An 18,351-nucleotide genomic window follows, 5' to 3' on the forward strand; every position below is an offset into this window, starting at 1 on the left:
GATAGAAAAATGGGGTGTTAGTTTAGAAGAGACAGTGGATACCTTATGAGTATTCAGAAAGTCTACCTTCTGCATCATGACTAAGAAACCTCCAAGAATTTTTATCTTATGGGATGAATCTGAGCCTTAGTGGAAACTGTAGTAGGCAGAATTATCAAAATGACCATGAGGCGCCCTTGAGATGGAGTGTGGTCCATTAACTAGCTTTTTTTTTATAATTGGCAATGGTTCTATAAAAGCTCAGCTTTCTCCTACTAGTAAATGGTGTGTGTTACTCTAGGTGGTGCTTAGAGAAAGACCATGTGTAACATTGCACAATATTGGTAAATACTGCCAAGCAGACTTCTCCCATGCCACACACACACACACACACACACACACACACACACACACAAATTGAACCTTAGAAAGTTCATGTCCTTATTAGGGCTCATCATAGAATAATTTCTGCTCTGCAACTCTGCCACTTAGCTCTGCAGCTTCCCAGCCCCAGAGTCTCCCTTTCTTCTGTTTCTTCATCAGTCATCCAAAGTACATCCTGTAAGACTTTCCTTAAGATCACCTAGAAACTGCTAGTGATCCGAAGTACATACTTCATGCTGAGCTTTGGATGCCACTTCATGTCCTTCCCAAAAGGAATCACCACTGCTTGGTTTGGTATTCAAAACCCAGCCATCAGGGGTGGGGGCGTAGCTCAGTGGCAGAGCACTCGCCTACAATGCACAAGGCACTGGGTTCAATCTCCAGCACCACAAAACAAAGTAAAATAAACACAGCGGTCCTTAGAAGCTCTCTGTAGAATCCACTGGAAGTGAGTTGTGAGGGCAGCCTCTCGGGCCCCTATGCCCAGATCCTCTGCAGGAGACTTGCTCAAGTGGACAGCTTGCTCCAGGGGAACCGGGGACAGCCCAACACACTCTGACCTCAGGCAATGGAAGGAGGACCTTGGCAAGCAGCAGGCCTTGAGGAATCTGTTCTGAGAGGGTTCAGAGATGGAGTCTAGCTCTCCGGAACTCTCTTGCTTGGTTTGCAGTGAGTCCTGGGTGAGTCTGGTCTGTACAAGGAGATCAACGTTGGTTATCCAAACCCTTCACACATGTGAAAACTATTACTACAGACTTATCACAGCTTTTATTTAATTATAGCTATTTAGAAAAGGAGTGTGTGTGTGTGCACACGCGTGCGTGCGTGCGTGCGTGCGTGCGTGCGTGTGTGTGTGTGTTGGGGTTTGGGGGCTCTTTGTTTTGTACCAGGAGATAAAATAATTTGCAGCTTCAGTATCTTGAGAGAATTATTAGTCTCTGATTCTCAATGCATTGGACTCTCTTAGCCATTCAGTTTTCATTTATTAACTACCTTCATCTCATATACAAGATACAAAACAGAGCGATCCTGTGGACACTTGTTCCTATGCTGCTTTTTTTTTTTTAAGTAAAACCTGTCTTGTCCTCCTGCTAGCACCCTTGCCCATTCTAGAACACCTTCCATACTCTATCCAGATCATCTTCACAGAAAGCAAATCTCAGCATGCCCTGTCAAAGCCACAGAGCCTGGTGTGGTAGACAGAACAATGCCCCTCACCTCTGTCACAAAGATGTCCATGTCCTAATCCCCAGAAACTGTGAATATGTCACCCCATATGGCAAAAGGAAATGAAGGGTACAGATAGAATTTATGTGGTTAATCAATTGACTTTACATGAGGCTGATTATCCAGAATTATTCTGGTGGGCCCACGGTAATTACAAGAGCTCTTAAAAGTAGAAGAGAAGCCACGCATGATGGCATGTGAAATTCAAGCTTTTAGAAGGCTGAGGCAGGAAGATCACTTGAGTTTGAGAGTTTGAAACAAGCCGGGCAACAATGAGACCCTGTCTAAAGGAGGAGGAGGAGGTGGAGGAAGGGAGGAGAGGAGGAGGGGAGAAAGGAAGGAGGGGAGGAGGAGGGGGAGGAGGGGGGGGAAGGAGGAGGGGGAAGGAGGGGGAGGGGGAGGAAGGGAGGAGAGGAGGAGGGGAGGAAGGGAGGAGGGGGGGAGGAGGAGGAGGGGGAGGAAGGGAGGAGAGGAGGAGGGGAGGAAGGGAGGAGGAGGAGGAAGGGAGGAGGAGGAGGGGGGAAGGAGGGGGAGGAGGAGGAAGAGGAGGAGGAGGGGAGAAAGAAAGATAAGTGAGGATAGAAGCAGAGGTCAAAGTGATGGGATTGCTTTGAAAATTGAGATTGGCCATTGAAAGCAAATAAAAGGAAGGAAGGAAGGAAAGAAGGAAGGGAGGGAGGGAGGGAGGGAGGGAGGGAGGGAAAGAAAGGAAGGAAGGAAGGAAAGGAAAGAGAGAAGGAGGGAGGGAAGGAAGGAAGGAAGGGGGAGGGAGGGAGACAGATCCATGGATCAGTGTGGAGGGGCACAGTTTCAAGAGGGAAAATGATGATAGACTACAACAAAGGTCTGGCTCTTATAGGGTCAGCAGAGCCAGGTCAGAGGGGGAATATTGGTGGTGGGCTCATTTAGGGCGGGGCAGGAGGGCAGGCAGGGAAAGAGCTGTAGGTAAGGGAAGTTCCCTGGGGCCTACTGTCCATATCCTTCAGCCATGAGTGGACAGTTTTTAGAATCCAGAAAAGGCAAGGATAGGGGTTCTCCCCCAAAGTCTCCAAAGGGAACATGATCTGGCTGACACATTGACTTGAGCCCAATAAAACCCAGGTCTGAAGAAAATGTGGTATGTGTGCACAATGGAGTACTACTCAGTCATAAAGAAGAACCACTTTATGACAGGGGCTGGTAAATGGATGGATCTGGAGACTACCATGCCGGGTGAAATAAGTCAGTCCCAAAAAACCAAAGGTCAAATGTTTCCTCTGATATGTGGAAGCTAAATCACAATAGGGAATGGGGGATAGAAATTCAGTGAATTAGACAAATGAGGAGTGAAGGAAAGGAAGGAGGGATAGTAAAAGAAAAGACAGTGAACGACTCTGCCCTAGCTTTCCCATGGACATATATGAATGCACCACAGTGAATCCCACCATCATGTACATCCACAAGAAATTAATTTTAAAAATAAAAATAACTGGGCTGGGGCTGCAGCTCAGTGGAAGAGCACTTGCCTTGTATGTGTGAGGCACTGGGTTTGATACTCAGCACCACATAAAAATAGACAAATGAAATAAGTCATGCTGTCCATGTACAACCACCAAAAAATTAAAGAAAAAAAAATAGCTATGGATAAATGGCAGAAAGATCAATAGAGGGAAGGGAACAAGGGTGGGAAAGGGAAGGAGAAGGAGAGGCATTTGGGGTCCTAATTAGAATAAGATATATTTTATGCTTGTATAATTACATCAAAAATGGGTTCTACTGTATAACTAAAAGAATTAATAATAATAATAATAATAATAATAATAATAATGATGGACCTGGGCCTGATCTCTGACCCACAGAAATCAGCTGCAGCCCCTCCTAGTCTCTGCCCACCCCACCCACACCACCCCTCTGATTGCCTCTGGGGACAAGGATTTGCCTATCGAGGGAAATCTTCAAAGGAGCAGATCAGTGTGAGCAGAGCACATGGCAGTTGAGATGAAGGATGTCCCTGGCTCTAAACTAGGAATCATCGCCTGAACCTAACCTCAAAGGATGACACCTAAAGTCACACGCTACACCTTACTTCTTGCAAACTAATTTTTATTCACCACAAAACATTCATTATGAGGCTGCAGAGTTAAGCGTGAGCTATCCCTGTGATGAAATCTGTAAACAGGCAAATCTTTATAGTTGCTAAGGGCTTAGGGATGCGTATAATCCTCTTTGAGCAAACTGGCATTTAAGCTGCGTTCATCACGGCTGAATAGCTGACACTGAGACCCGCCGCAGCTCATCCAGCTTAGTGAAATGAAACTTAAAACCCACATTGATTTGAATCTGCAAAACCTTTATTTTTTTTTTCCTCTGTGGAATGCCACACTGTCTCCCTGGGCTAAGATTGGTCAAGTGTAGGCAGAAAGATTCTGAGCTGCGCTTCTCTGCCTCCAAAGTGGCAGCTCTGTGTGGGCTGGGCATGTGAGTGGAGGGAGTCCCAGGGCTCCCTACCAGTGGGGAGGAAGCAAGAGGCAGTGGCTGTGGAACAGAGAAGAGCAGAGAATTCCACTGCCCTGGACAGTTCCAGGACACGTGGGCGATGACAAGAAGACCCATGTGGAGCAGGTCGTTCGGCCACCTGGGCTCTCCTTCTTGGTCTGACTTTGAAGCCAGAACCCACAAACAACATGCTGTCCAGGGTCTGTGTACCCCAAGGACAGGAGGCAGGTGGGTGGTAGGAAAGGGGACCCCTGGGCCAAAGCTACTGGGCATGTTGGCTGTTTAACTGAATCTTTGAGAAATGAGTGTTGAGCCATCGATTTTTAAGAAACATAGTCCCAGTCAGGAATGGAATAGAGATCACACACATTCCTGAATGCAGCTGACTCCCGACAAACCCAGCCCATCAGGCGTGACAGCTGAGATGTTAAGAGGGTAATTAAAAATGGACCAAGCACCCATATTATCGCACTGGTAATTTTTACTGCTTTCCTTAAATGTTTGATCAAAGTTCCCCCCTGGAATGTCCTTTTTAACAACAAAAGTAAGTAAATCATGAAACCATAGCAGTACTTCAGTCCGTGGGCCCCTCTCTCCAGCATAATTATTCTGTTCCAGACGCCAAAAAAAAAAAAAAGGGGGCAAAATTAGATTTTTATCATTTCCTTCTCACCTTCTTACTGATCTTTATTTTAAAACTAACTCCATGGCAGCTGTTCTCAATCAGGTATTTTAAAAAAGCTAAAATGTAAGTGCCCCAGAGACAGGGCTACTGCCAGTCGCCCTCCCCTCTCACTTCCAGAGCCCAGTACCACGCCTGACACACTGTTAGGGGCTAAGAACACGTTGAAATGAAGCAATGGATGAACAGCAGCCAACAATAAGAATCCCAGCAAAAGGTATTTACATTTTAATGTGGGATTTATTTGTAAAGCGTATAATTAAATGCAATCTTCATTGCTGAAATTTCTATCACCAAGTTTTATTGTACAATAAGAAGACCAACCCTTCCATGTGAAAACAAGAATTTACTCTTTTTTCTTTCTAAATTTTTCTTTGAATTTTAGAATTTGTTTTAATTACTTATACATGACATTAGTGAAAACAAGAATTGACTGTAGATCTAATGCTGTGAAATAATCCAGTAGAGGAGTAATGAGAGCCAGTTTGGTTTGTAAATTGGGGAACATCCACAAAATACCTTGCATTTCATCCAACCACATTGACTTAACCCAGATTTAAGTGACAGTGGCAATCATCATGGCAATGACATGACATCATCCATGCAGAATGCAGAACAAATACCTGGAAGGTGCCCAATAAACATTAGCAGCAACTACAACGATAATCGTGATTCACACTACTTCATAGAAATTTGAAAATTATATCCCCTGTCTAGGGTTATACCAAAACTGATGAAAATGTTTTAATTATTATAAAAATCATCGGATTCCAAAAACGGAACTCATCATTACATAAACCTGATGGTGTTCTGCGGCCCAGAGTCTCTCTGTGCTTGCTGATCCATTACTGCCTCAGCAGACGCTCACCACGCCCCTCAGGCAGGAGAGAGGCACCGGGCAACCCTGAGGGTTAAGAACTCTGTCACCAGGACTTTCCTTACAGAAATACTCATATAAGGACAAACTGTCCCCCAATATAGAGTATAATGTTTACTGCAATATTCTTTGAAATGATGATGAGAATAGTAACAACTCCCTTGAACTTTACCAATAAAGCCTAGGCAAATCATTCCGAATCCTTGTATGTACAGGGTGCAGCTGTTAGAAGAGAGAGACCTTCATGTGCACTAACGTGGAGGGGTCCCCAAGACATCAATGGTGGAAGCGAGAAGTGGGGGTCAATCAGGATGCGTCAATCAGGATTTCATTTACGCTGAAGTGCAGTCAGACAACACAGAGATGTTGGGATCAATATAAAATATGTACAACTATGAAATTCAAGGATCCCAGGCACATCCAATGAGCTAATTAATCCTGGAGAGAAGAGAGGGCAGGTAGGTAAGAAAGAAATCACATCGTTACTACATGTACTTAGATGTTTTTTGAAATTGTTACAGTAATGCATTCATGTATCTACAAATAATAATAATGATAATGATAGTAAAACACCCACACTTACCACGTGCAGGGTGCCACTCCTTACAGCCTGTCTGGGTGCTTCTGTAGTTTTATAGATGTAGAAACTGAGGTACATGTAGGTTAAGGGACTTTACTGACCGCCCACCTGGTGCAGTGAGTAGCAGGGCTTCCCAAGGCTCTGCATCTCTGCTCTGACACCCTGTACTTTCTCATTCTCCAAGCAATAAAATAAATCAGGGGTTCCACCAGTGCACATTTATTTTATTTATTTTATTGTTCTTTTTAGTTATACATGACAGTAGGATGTATTTTGATGTCTCATACCTACGTGGAATATAACTTCCCATTCTTGTGATGGTATGTGATGTGGAGTTTCACTGGTCGTGTGTTCATTTTTAAAAAGGACTGGGAAGTGAGTCAGCGGTTAAGAACCCCTGGATTCAACCCCTGGTACCAGTAAATAAATTAATTAAAGTGTATTTTGAATGCACCCTCTAGGTTTCTTTATCCTAAGGCTGCCATCTTTCTTAGGGTACCACGGTCCTTGGCATGAGTTCCTGCATCCTACCCTAGCCACCTGCCTCAAGTCCTAATCCCTCATCGCACTACAGTCAGGGGTGTCTTCCTAAAATGAGCATCAGAGGTTCTAGACAATGATCTCTTTTTTACTTGAAGGTACCCTTAAGATATTGCAAGAACTCATTGCCTTTGGACTAAATTCCAAATTCTTTGTGCTGTATTCTCATCTTACATTTCCTCCTTCATCCTCAGCTTGTATTTCACCTGTGCAGCCGATCAAGGAGTTGAACATTCAGCTACTCAGACACGCTGAGTTCATTTTGGCTCTGTGGCCATGCATCCTTTTTCTAGTACCAGGGGCTGCTCGGCACTCCTCACCCCAGACCCCTGCAGCATCCTCTCTCAACCCACCTGTCCTTTCTTCACAGCCTGTCTGTGAAGAACAGACACCTAGCTCTTCTTCATTTTCCAGATCTCAGTAAAGGTACCACTTCCTTTCTGAAGTTTCTGGGAGATCTCATCCACAAGACGAGTGTCCTTCTACACACACCCGCACTTGTGCCATCTTGACACCTGCACTTGTGCCATCTTGCATGACGCCCATCCTAGCACACGGTGCTGAGCTGTGATCTTGTGTGTGGCCAAATGGGGCCCGAGTGGCGCTTGCCACCCATCAATGTGGCCTATGCAGGGCAGTCCTAAGTGGATTTCTAAAATGACCTTTTAAAAGATGCTAACGTGAACTTTAAAAGAATGCAAATCTGACTCTATCTCATTCCTGCTTAAAATTTTTGAACGGTTTTTCATTTCTCCAAAGACAATATTCACCTTCTGCCCAGTGTCCAGCCCACAGGGACTTAGTCCCCTGCCTGTCCGCCTTCACTGCCCAGGTCATCCCTGGACCTTGCTCTTGTAAAACATTCTCTCCTAACTCAAGGTTTCTCCTCTTTCTCTCTGCATTTCTTTCTTTGGCAAACTGCCAGGCATCATTTAGACCCCCAGCTTAAATGTCACTTCTTGAAAAATGACTTTGCTGAGAGCCTAAATTGGGTCTCTTGATTCTAAGAACCCCGCACTCCCTCGTGATGCATTTTTCCCTGTCAGACATCAGGGTCCCCAAGGGTTGAATTTTCTTTGCTTCTGTCACACCAGTACCTAGCAGAGAGCTCGGAGCAAAAACCATTTGTCAAATGGAAGAATAAATCACAAAGGAAAACATCTCATCCGTGATCCAATTGTGGAAACCAAGCAAATGGCGAACAACTCCAAGTGTATTATACTCATGCGTGAGCAGTGCATTTCTGAGGTTAAGTGACTTGATTACAATTCACTCATTCCTGAAAACACTGACATATATAATAACTTACAGATTGAACTTCCACTTTATGTGGCATATTGCAGAAAATGAAAGCTTTATTTTCCGAATGGTCCCACAAGGAAAGTGAGAATGTTGAAGTGCTTTACATCACATTGCAATAGCTGCAAGTAGAAATAAGTCAGGGATGGCATCTTTTTAAAAATGTTTTTAGTTGTAGACGGACACAATATATTTATTTATTTATTTTTAGGTGGTGCTGGGGATCAAACCCAGGGCTTCATGCGTGTGAGGCAAGTGCTCTACCACTGAGTTACAACCTCAGCCCATGGAATGGTATCATTTATACATTAAATGGTAAGTCCCACCTCAAATGCTGCTGAACAGAAAATTGCATTGATACCAGCAATCATCGCATTTGTTACCATAATCTTCCTAGTCACCTGTTCAAGCTCCCTAAAACTATGGTGCTAAAATGTGCAATTATCTCCCTTTCTCTGTTCTATTCTACTGTTTAATTGCTTTTAACTCCAGTATTCTTTAAGTCACTCTGCTTCCTTTTGTTATTGCATAAAAATAGAAATCTTATCCCTGTTGATTTCTAAACTGTTGTCTCTTCTCCAACTCCTTAAAATCCAGCCCGATAATGTAGGTTTTAAGTGCTCATCTTCCACATTGTGCTTGATTACTTTTTACTAAATTATCCCACCGTGTTGGTTCTTTCTGATTATTTTGCTTGTAAGTCAGGTTCAAGTTTCATTCCTTTGTGTAACATGGTCAAGAATTCATGAATAACTAAAACAGAGTGAATGGTCAAAGTTGACATCAGTCATAGCCAAGAAAATTTGGTTCACAGTCCTTCCTGTGCTTTATTTATCAAGGACCTTTTTCCTTTTTAATACTGGGAATCAGGCTCAGGTATTTAACGGGAGAACACCTATCCAAGAGGAACTCTCAGAGTTAAGTCAAACTCTCATTACTGTGGGGTTAGACAATTTGCACATTTTATCTTCTAACTTTTCATCCTTCTAACTTTGCATATAGTTTCAAATAAACTTCAGTTTCTGTGTGTTACCAGTCTCTTACTGTTTGCCATGGCAACCTTCTCAAGCCCTTCTGCATTGCCCAGTAAAGAAAACTATCACCCACCTAAAGCATGTGGAAAACAGAGACTAAAACCATGACAGGAAATTTGTTTATTTATTTTCTCTTTCTCTAATTTCTGGCTTGCTTTTATTTTCTGTTTGGAACATAGTCCATTTCCAAAACTTGTGAGGAATTTACATCTTTTTGTTTCTGTTTACATGTTCTTCTCATTTCTATACTTTCCTCCAAAATATATTCCATAACTCTTTTTTTATGCAGTGCTAGGAATCCAACTCAGGGCCTTGATTATCCTAGGCTAGTACTCTACCACTGAGCTATGGCCTCAGCCTCTCTGAAGTAGTTCCTGTTAACATGTATGAAGGTTCTGTGATCATGTGTACACACACACACATACACATACACACACACACATACACACACACACACATACACACACCTCTTATTGAAGCCTCACACCATTCTCTTTTTTATAAAGGCTGTTATTCTCCTTATGTTAACGATTTATTTTTGAAAATATACGAATTAGCCTAGAAATTGACAGAACACTTGAGAATATTACAAAATCATAGAATATGATGGAATTACTATCAGGGCTTTAAGCTTTTAGGATCATGAGAAACAAATAATGGCACTCCAAATTTATATTGAGTAAATAAATATCTGTATTATTTTATACACATTTTTTGGCCCCCAAAATAAAATAATATGGTATTATTGCATGAACTCAAGAGGAAATTTTAGAAACAACATATTTGGCAGAATTGTAATATACTTTCTCCTGCCCACAATCAAGATTCCCTGCCCTTGTGTACAGATACTGTACCCCAGTTTTTCAATCCAACATTAACATGGAAAGAGCTCTAAAGGCAGATTTTGCAAACATAATTAAAGTTCCAATTCAATTGACCATAAATCAGGGAGATTATCTGGATGAACCATAAGGAGATTTTTCTAGGCATATGAGCCTCTCAACAGCAGAAAGTTATCTCCAACTGATGGCAGAAGAGGAAGTCAGAGATTGAAAATAAACAGGGAGATTTGATGTGCTAGTGGTATTTTGAAGATGGCCACATAACAAGGAATATGGGTGGCCTCTAGGGTGTGAGAGCAGCTGCAGCTGACAGCAAGCAGGCACACAGGAACCTCAGTCCTACAGCCACAAGGATCTGCACTCTCCCCACCAGCTGAGTGAGCAGGAGGGAGGTTCTTCCTTAGTTGGTCCTCCAGATGAGAACACACCCCCATCCCTTGATTTCAGCCTTGCAAAATCCTGCACAGAGAACCCAACCAGGCCACTCCACACTTCTGTCTTACAAAATCATGATGTAATAAATAGCTCTTTAAGCTGCTGGTTTTGTGCGAATTTGTTATGTGGCAATAGAAAGTCGATGTCAACATTGGTATCAAGAGTGGAAGTGGCTTTGGAATTGGACAGTGGGAAAATGCAAAATGAGGAGCATGATTCAGAAATCCTGCATTGCCTCGGAAAGTCTAAATTGTGGCCAGATAACTGACCTAAAGATAACAAATGCATATTGTTCTAAGCAGTCCAAGTTTGTAGCAATTTGTTAAGCAGCAATGGAAAATTAGTGTTTATAACATGTGAGCCTAATGCCTCATGAAGTAGCTCATGCCACAAAGTATTGAGATGCTGGGAAAACTGTAACAAAGGAACTATTAAATATATCCAAGAGTACACAATCTAGAAATTATAAGCTCCGCCTGCCATCGCTCAAGAGAGTGTTAGACTGAAACCAGGGCAGCAGGAAACAGGGAGTTAGGGTTTCCTAAGAGCAATGACTATACTAGAAGTCCAGAGCACTGCTGAGGATGGATGGTGGGGACAAAGAAACAGGAGGCTCATAAATTGGGGGAGGTATACACAGATCCCAAGCAAATCAGGGAGCTTAAGGGTCAGAAAGGAAACTGAGAAAAAAGATAATGAGGACATGCAGGTGGTTGATCAGATTTAATGCACTGGATTGATTTTACAGTTCTCAGAGGAGGTAAAGATGTGTTTCAGGTATCTTTTAGAGTTAGATAGGTTTGTAACTATTGAAGGGAAAAACACTGTAAAAATGGAAATAAAAGAATGACTTCTAAATAAGTCATGGAAGAGGAAAGGTCTAAGAATTTTTTTTTTTAAATCTACCAATCTAAAAGCCATCAATAAATGAAAGAAGGAGAAAAAGAAGAGGAAAAGGCGGGCAGAGTGGAAGGATTCACTGTCAGGTGAGGATGTGGTGATCCAGACAGGAATTTGCCTCCTCTCCTAATACCACACAAAGGGAGGGTGGTGGTGGGGTTGGGGGAGCCACAAAGTGCACTGACAGAAAGCCTAGGTGCAGATAAAATCTGCATCCTCAGATAAAACAGAACAACAGAAGTGAGTTTTCCAAAGTGGCTCTGGACAGTGTAGGAAAAAAAGAGAGAGAGAGAATAATGACCGCGACTGTGGTGTCAGAGAAGACAGCGACACAAAGTTCCTATAGATTGAGGGTCTCACCACAAGATTCCAATACCACTTCTAAGGAACACAGAGGCGTCTGGAAGTCAAGGCAGATTTTGATCAAGTAGAAGCTTTGCTGGGGAAAAGTGCAACAAAGGTGAGGAGCAAATCATGATAAATCTCAGAGATGATGGTCTCTGAAATTACCAGGAAAATGGACTCTCTGAAGGAAACTCCTGTTGTTTGTTTGTTTGTTTTGTTTTGTTTTGTTTTTAAACTAACCAGAAAAATCCAACTTTTTTCCACAAGGAGTAAAATGAGGGATCTGGAACATCATCAATACTAAAAGGAAAAAAAGGGGGGCAGTCATTAGGAGATGAAGAAGAAAGACATTGTGGACATAGATCATCCATAAATGACCGCCATGTTGGATTAATTTCCTAGGGCTGCTGGGCCACAGGGCCACAAATAGATGGCTTGAACCTCTGAAACTTCCTGTCTCTCAGTTCTATAAGCTAGAAATCTAAACCCCAGCTGTGAGCACAGCCATGCTCCCTCTGAAAGTCACCAAGGTGGATCCATTCTTGCTTCTTTCCAGATTCCTTGGACTGCTGGTGATCTTTGGCTTTCCTTGGCTTATAGCTGCTGAGCTCAATGGCTACCTCTGTCACCATGTGATGTTTTCCCCTCATTGTCTACCTCATGTGGCACTTTCCTCATCTTGTAGGGATACCATTGTATTGGACTAGAATCCACTGTAAGGGTTCTTGAATATAAGGTCCATTCTTAAATGAAGTCACATTCATAAGCACTGGAGCTTAGGGATCCAACATATCATTTGTCGGGGGGTCAGGAGGATACTTCAACCCAAAACCCATAAGAAGGAAATAAGAGCTGAGAAGCAGAAATAAGAGCTTAAGGAAGAGAGACTAAGAATTTAGAAAATGTTTCAACATTGATAAGTTGATCGTTTAAGTAGAGAAGAAAATAAACCTGGAAAGAGCACCTACACCAAACAAGTAGTTCATGAGGAAATAACTACAGAAATGGAGGAAATGAAATAATCATAAGAATCTAGTTAAGCTCAATTTATGCAAATCAGCTTCATGATCTTAATAAAATATATAACTTTTCAAGGAAAATATAGCAAAACTAGTCCCAGGAAAAACTAGAACACCTTAATTGCCTGGCTTCTGTGCAAAAAACAACGATGTCAGCTCCTCTAAATATTAGGTGGTCATTAGTGTCAATCATATCACTTGTTTAAAGAGCAAATAATCCCAGTGCATTTTAAACTGCTCCTGAGAAGTGAAAACTTCCTAATTTTTTTCCAGAAATTGAGTTTAACATTGAAGGCGAATTGTTTTTTCAAAGATCAAACACAAATATGTAAAATTGCATATCAATGTTTATTAACTGTGGCCACAAAATTATAAAAAAAAAATAAAAAGTTTATTAGCAGAATCTGAAGTTTGCAAATAAAACTTCATAATCAACTGCTTTTAATCTAGGAATGGAAGGATGGGCTAGTGTTAAGATACCTCATTATCTGGTTCAATCTATGTATGATTGATTGAAGTCACAAGGGAGATGAAGTCAAAGCATGGTCTAAAGGTGACTGTTTTGTCTCAATTACCTAAGATTTTCCCTTTAGAACATTTTGGAAAATTTGTTTGTTTTTTGCTTCTGGTACTAGGGTTTGAATCCAGAGGCACTTAACCACTGAGCCACATCCCCATCCCTTTTATTTTTTTATTTTGAGATGGGATCTCACTAAGTTGCTCATGCCCTCACTAAATTGCTGCGGCTGGCCTTGAACTTATGATCCTTTGGTCTCAGCCTCCCAAGTTGCTGGGATTATAGGTCTGTGCCAGAGTGCCCCATCTGGAAGATTTGAATGGCAAAAAAAAAAAAAAAAAAAAATGTTACATGCCATGGAAGATAAATACCACTAGTATAGTCTAACAATAATGCTAGTCAAGGGGCTGGGGATGTGGCTCAAGCGGTAGTGCGCTCGCCTGGCATGCGTGCAGCCGGGGTTCGATCCTCAGCACCACATACAGACAAAGATGTTGTGTCTGCCAAATACTAAAAAATAGACATTAAAAAATTCTCTCCCTCTCTCTCACTCTTTCTTTAAAAAAAAAAAATTAAAAAAAAATAATAATGCTAGTCAAGATGAAAAAGGAGAAAGAATACATCAAAATAATCTAGTGTAAATATTTCTCAAAGCAAACATTTTATTGTTAGCTCAATTATGCAAAGTTTAGTCCTTATCTAAATTAAAATTTTAGGATTCTCTTATAAGACTTTCATAAACACAGAGACAACTGTATTGCTACAAATGTGACAACATTTAAAGTCTTACACCAGGTTTTCTTAGGTCATTGCAAATAATAATAGTTTTTAAATCATTTGTATTTGACATAGAGTTATATCTTGCCCCATGGTTAAATTGTGTATCAGGAAAAACTGTTCAACCAGTGTATTGTTTAGATTTAACTTGATGAGTATTCATTGTGTTTTTAGTAAATAAACTGTTTGGATACCAAAAGTATCTAAGAATCAAGAATCTAAAGTGTGTGTGTGTGTGTGTGTGTGTGTGTGTGTGCACGCACACACATATGGGAGAAGAGAAAGAAGGAGAGAGAGGTTCTGACTCTGGTCAGAGGTTGCAAATCTCTTATCCTGGGCTGCATGTTTTATTTAGTTTTTGCAACTAGCTAAAGAATATCATTTAAATTTCAATACTACTATTTACATAAAATTATACTGAAATATACAGTGGATGTTGACCAAAATGTTTTGGTCATTTTTTAATGTTTAACGAAATAGACATTTGTTTGTTTCAGAATGATATGTGCAGGATAGAAGCAGCCAGGAGTGACTCAGAGGACATGTGCTATATAGACACATTATAGAAAAATTTTAGGAAAATATAACAATGGAACTTAACATATTGACCTCTGGTACCAAAAAGAAATTCTCACTGGCGTGGTATTGAGTGTGGATGTTTGTGTATTTGTTTGTACATGTGTGTGTTTCTTTATAATAAAAAAATCAGGGTTATCCTCATACTTAAAATGTGTATTAGTAAAGTTCCACGTGTTTTTAACATATTAGCAAGCATCATATTTATACTTTAGGTAGTTTTCACTTTGTAGGACCTGACTGAAGGGATGAGTTTTGATGATAGAAATTCTACATATTTAATCAGCAGTCAATTATTCCAATCCCACTTGCCATTTCCTTTAAATGTTAAAACCATGTGGAGAATTTTAAACACATACAAATCAACTAAAATTTTCAGGACAATTTATGAGTGGAGAAGCAGAAAAACTAGGTTATACAGATCATAGAGGATCCTCCTGAGGGAGAAGGGAGATTGTAGTTCAGGAGAGACATTAACATATCCCAGAACAATTTGGTTGCGATTTGAAATTTGAGTAGGTGGGAAAGCCTATATACAAACGACTTCTGTTTTTCATTTGATCTAACTTTTAAAAATTGTGATAAGAAAACAACATGAGGTCTACAGTCTTTGTACATTTGAAGTGCGCAATCCAGTATTCTTAACTACAGGCATAATGCTGTCCACTTATCCATCTTAACAACTGAAACTCTGCCTGCTGAATAGCACTCTCCATTCTCCCTTCCTTGGTCCCTCATGGCCACCATTCGACTCTCTGTTTCCCCCAGATCTATTTTAGGTCCCACCTGTAAGAGGAATCACTTCTCCTTTGCCTTCTTGTGTCTGGCTTGTTTCACTTTAGCATAATGTTCTCAGGATATCTTGTCATATATGGTAGGATGTCCTTCCATGTGACACTATTGCACTGTATCTATATACCACATTTCTTTTTCCATTCATACACCAAAGGACATTTAGCCCATCTCTACATCTTGGCTATTGTAGATTCTGGTACCATTCAGAGATACAAATTTATAAATACAGACCGAATACTGAGTTTCTGAAGGAGAAATGAGGACTGTAGATATGATGGCTCGTGAACAGCTCATGAGCTAAAGAACCTGAGGGACAGAGGGAAAGAAGAAGTGTGAGTGCTTGAACAGGCGGTGTGTTGTCTTGTAACTCTGCATTTCCCTGCATGTTTTCTGGAATACAGACATGGAAAGAGACCTTTGACCTCATGAAGCGATAGGCCAACATTTGATTGGACCATGACCCTCTGGCCTGTCCCATGAACCACCCAACTGCCCGAGGTGCCAATGTGAGTGAAAACCTGTGTGCTGACCAAACCCCCTCACAGGGAGGCATCACCTGGCTCACCACTGTGCAATCCGAGAAAGGCCTGGTCCCTTTGGGTTACGCGTATTCCACCTGATTGGGTACCCTAATAAGAGCTCAGACCTTGAAAGTCGACGGGCATGGTTTATTCCAGAAAGAGCCCACATTCAATGTGCACTTTCTCCTTGTCGTTTCTAATAAAGCTCTTCCTCTCTTTGTTAAAAACAGACACATCTTAAATTCTTTTCTGTGACATGTCAAGAGCCTGGAAGCTCAAGGAGAGGTCTCCCCTGCCTCTGCAGAGATCTCCTTGAACACCCTTACAATGACAACTTCATATTTCTACCAACAGAGTGGAGGGTTTCAGTTTTTCCACACACTTTCCAACACACAGACCCTTCATGGTATGTGGGAGGTGATAGCTCACTGTGGGTTTGATTTGCACTTCTCCAATGATTAGTGGTGCTAAACAGCTGAATATCTTCACAAATACCTGTTGTCCATTTGAACATATCTTTCTTTCTTTCTTTCTATTCTTTTCTTTTTTTTAACCAGGGATTAAACCCAGGGGCGCTTAACCACTGAACCACATCCCTAGCCCTTTTCATTTTTTATTTTGAGACAGGGTCTTGCTAAGTTGCTTAGGGCCTCGAGAAGTTAATGAGGCTGGCCTTGAACTTGTGATCCTCCCACTCAGCCTCCTGAGCCTCTGGGATTACAGGGGAGCGCCACTGTGCCCTCTATAAATTTTCTTACATGATTTAATTTTATATGTGCAAAAAAATGCAAATCATTAAAAACAAACCCCAGAGAGATGGAATTTTACTCCACAGAGAAGAAAAATGGAAATCACACATCACATTGGAATTAATCAAAGGAAAACTCTTTTAAAAACTCAGGTAATAGAGAGTTTGGAAATATTTTTGATGGAATGTCTTTTAACAACTTTAAGAGTCTCCATTATACTTAAAAGTAATCGTGTTTTTTGTTTTGACGATTTGTATATATTTGGTGTTCTTTACATAGTACTAATTTAACTATAGCTACTATTTTCATAAGACAAAGGAAAGTTCCTTGTAAAATGTACAGGTAGGTACTAATAATGAGCAAAGGTAGCATTTCAGTGGAGATTGAACAAAATGAGTGATAATAATATAAACGGTTTAGAAGGCATTGCAACCAGGTTAAAATGATATGTTATTCAAGGCCTCCATCATGCCTAATAATTGAGATGGAAGTATGTAGTAGGTAAGTATAAAGTTTGAAATTATTATAAGAAACACTAAGCCTCAAAATGAAAAACACAATTTCTACACCTGTAATAACTGAGGGTTTGTTTTTCCTTGTTTTTTGACAATGTTGCATGGTCCTCCCCTGATGCCCTCATCCTGGGCAGCCCACTGGATGGCCAGAACCAGGCCTCTGTCCTCATGGGGCTCCTCACTGTCCACAGCAACTTCACCTGATCAAGCACTCATCATTTGCAGGCAAGAGAAGATATTTGGATCTTGATTATTGTGTGAAAATTACCTCTCAACTATGGCAGATTCTATGTCATTAGTTGCTCTATGGCACTGCAACCTGTCAGGTCCTCCTGAGAGGCCTATCCCGTCTGCCTCCTGGGCTGCAGTCAAGCACACCACCAGGCTTTCCATCAATCAAGACATCCAGGAAGTCATTTTAATTGTCCTCCAAGGGAAGAACATGAAAGAACATGCCTGCATGTTCTTGCTGTTAGTGAACCATATGACATGCCCAATTCAGAGGAGAAGGTAGTCCGGGCAATCAGAGAGGAGGATGCTATAAACAAATCACTGTCAAATCCAATTATTATGACCTTGTTTTGCTAATGCTGGAAAGTAGAGAAGACAGAGAACAAAGAATTTTATGCACAGGAAAATGAATGACTCAGAGAAAGGTTTGTCTTTTAGAAACCAACTGGAAGATAAATATAATTGGAAAAAAAATGCCAGGTGATAGATCCATAAAAAAAATTCTTTGTAAAGTCTTTGAGATCTCTTAGTAAAATGGAAGTAACCCTAACACCTTCTCACACCCTCATGTGTAAATAGTTGGAAAACACTGTTTTCTTGCTCTGCACTTCAAAGTTCCTGTGATTTTTCCAAGCCCCAACAGCTCCCTGCCCATTTCCATGATTCTCAGTGGTGGGCCTAGATCAGAGGAGGATGTCTTCTGTCCAGTAAACTTCAACATGTTTCATCAAGTTTCATCCTTGTTCTTATTTGATGGAAAACTCAAACTAAATCTCTCCCAACCAAGGCACAGCAGGAATGCAATAAATGAGATCTGCAGGGAAACACATGGGTGAGAGAAGTCAGTCTTGTGGTCTCCCACAAACAGCACAGCCCCAGAAAGGTAAAGTGAGGCTAAAGGAACAGTGGGATAGCAGCATCAGGCTGATGCGGACACTGGGGTATGGCTTTGGTTCCCAGAGTTCAGGCTGAGGTGCTTTGATTCTCCTAGTTCTTGATTAAATAGCTGAATTTTTGGATGGGGATTGGACCCAGAGGCACTTAACCACCGA

This window comes from Callospermophilus lateralis, chromosome 17 (assembly GCF_048772815.1).
Source record: "Callospermophilus lateralis isolate mCalLat2 chromosome 17, mCalLat2.hap1, whole genome shotgun sequence".
NCBI lineage: Eukaryota > Metazoa > Chordata > Mammalia > Rodentia > Sciuridae > Callospermophilus > Callospermophilus lateralis.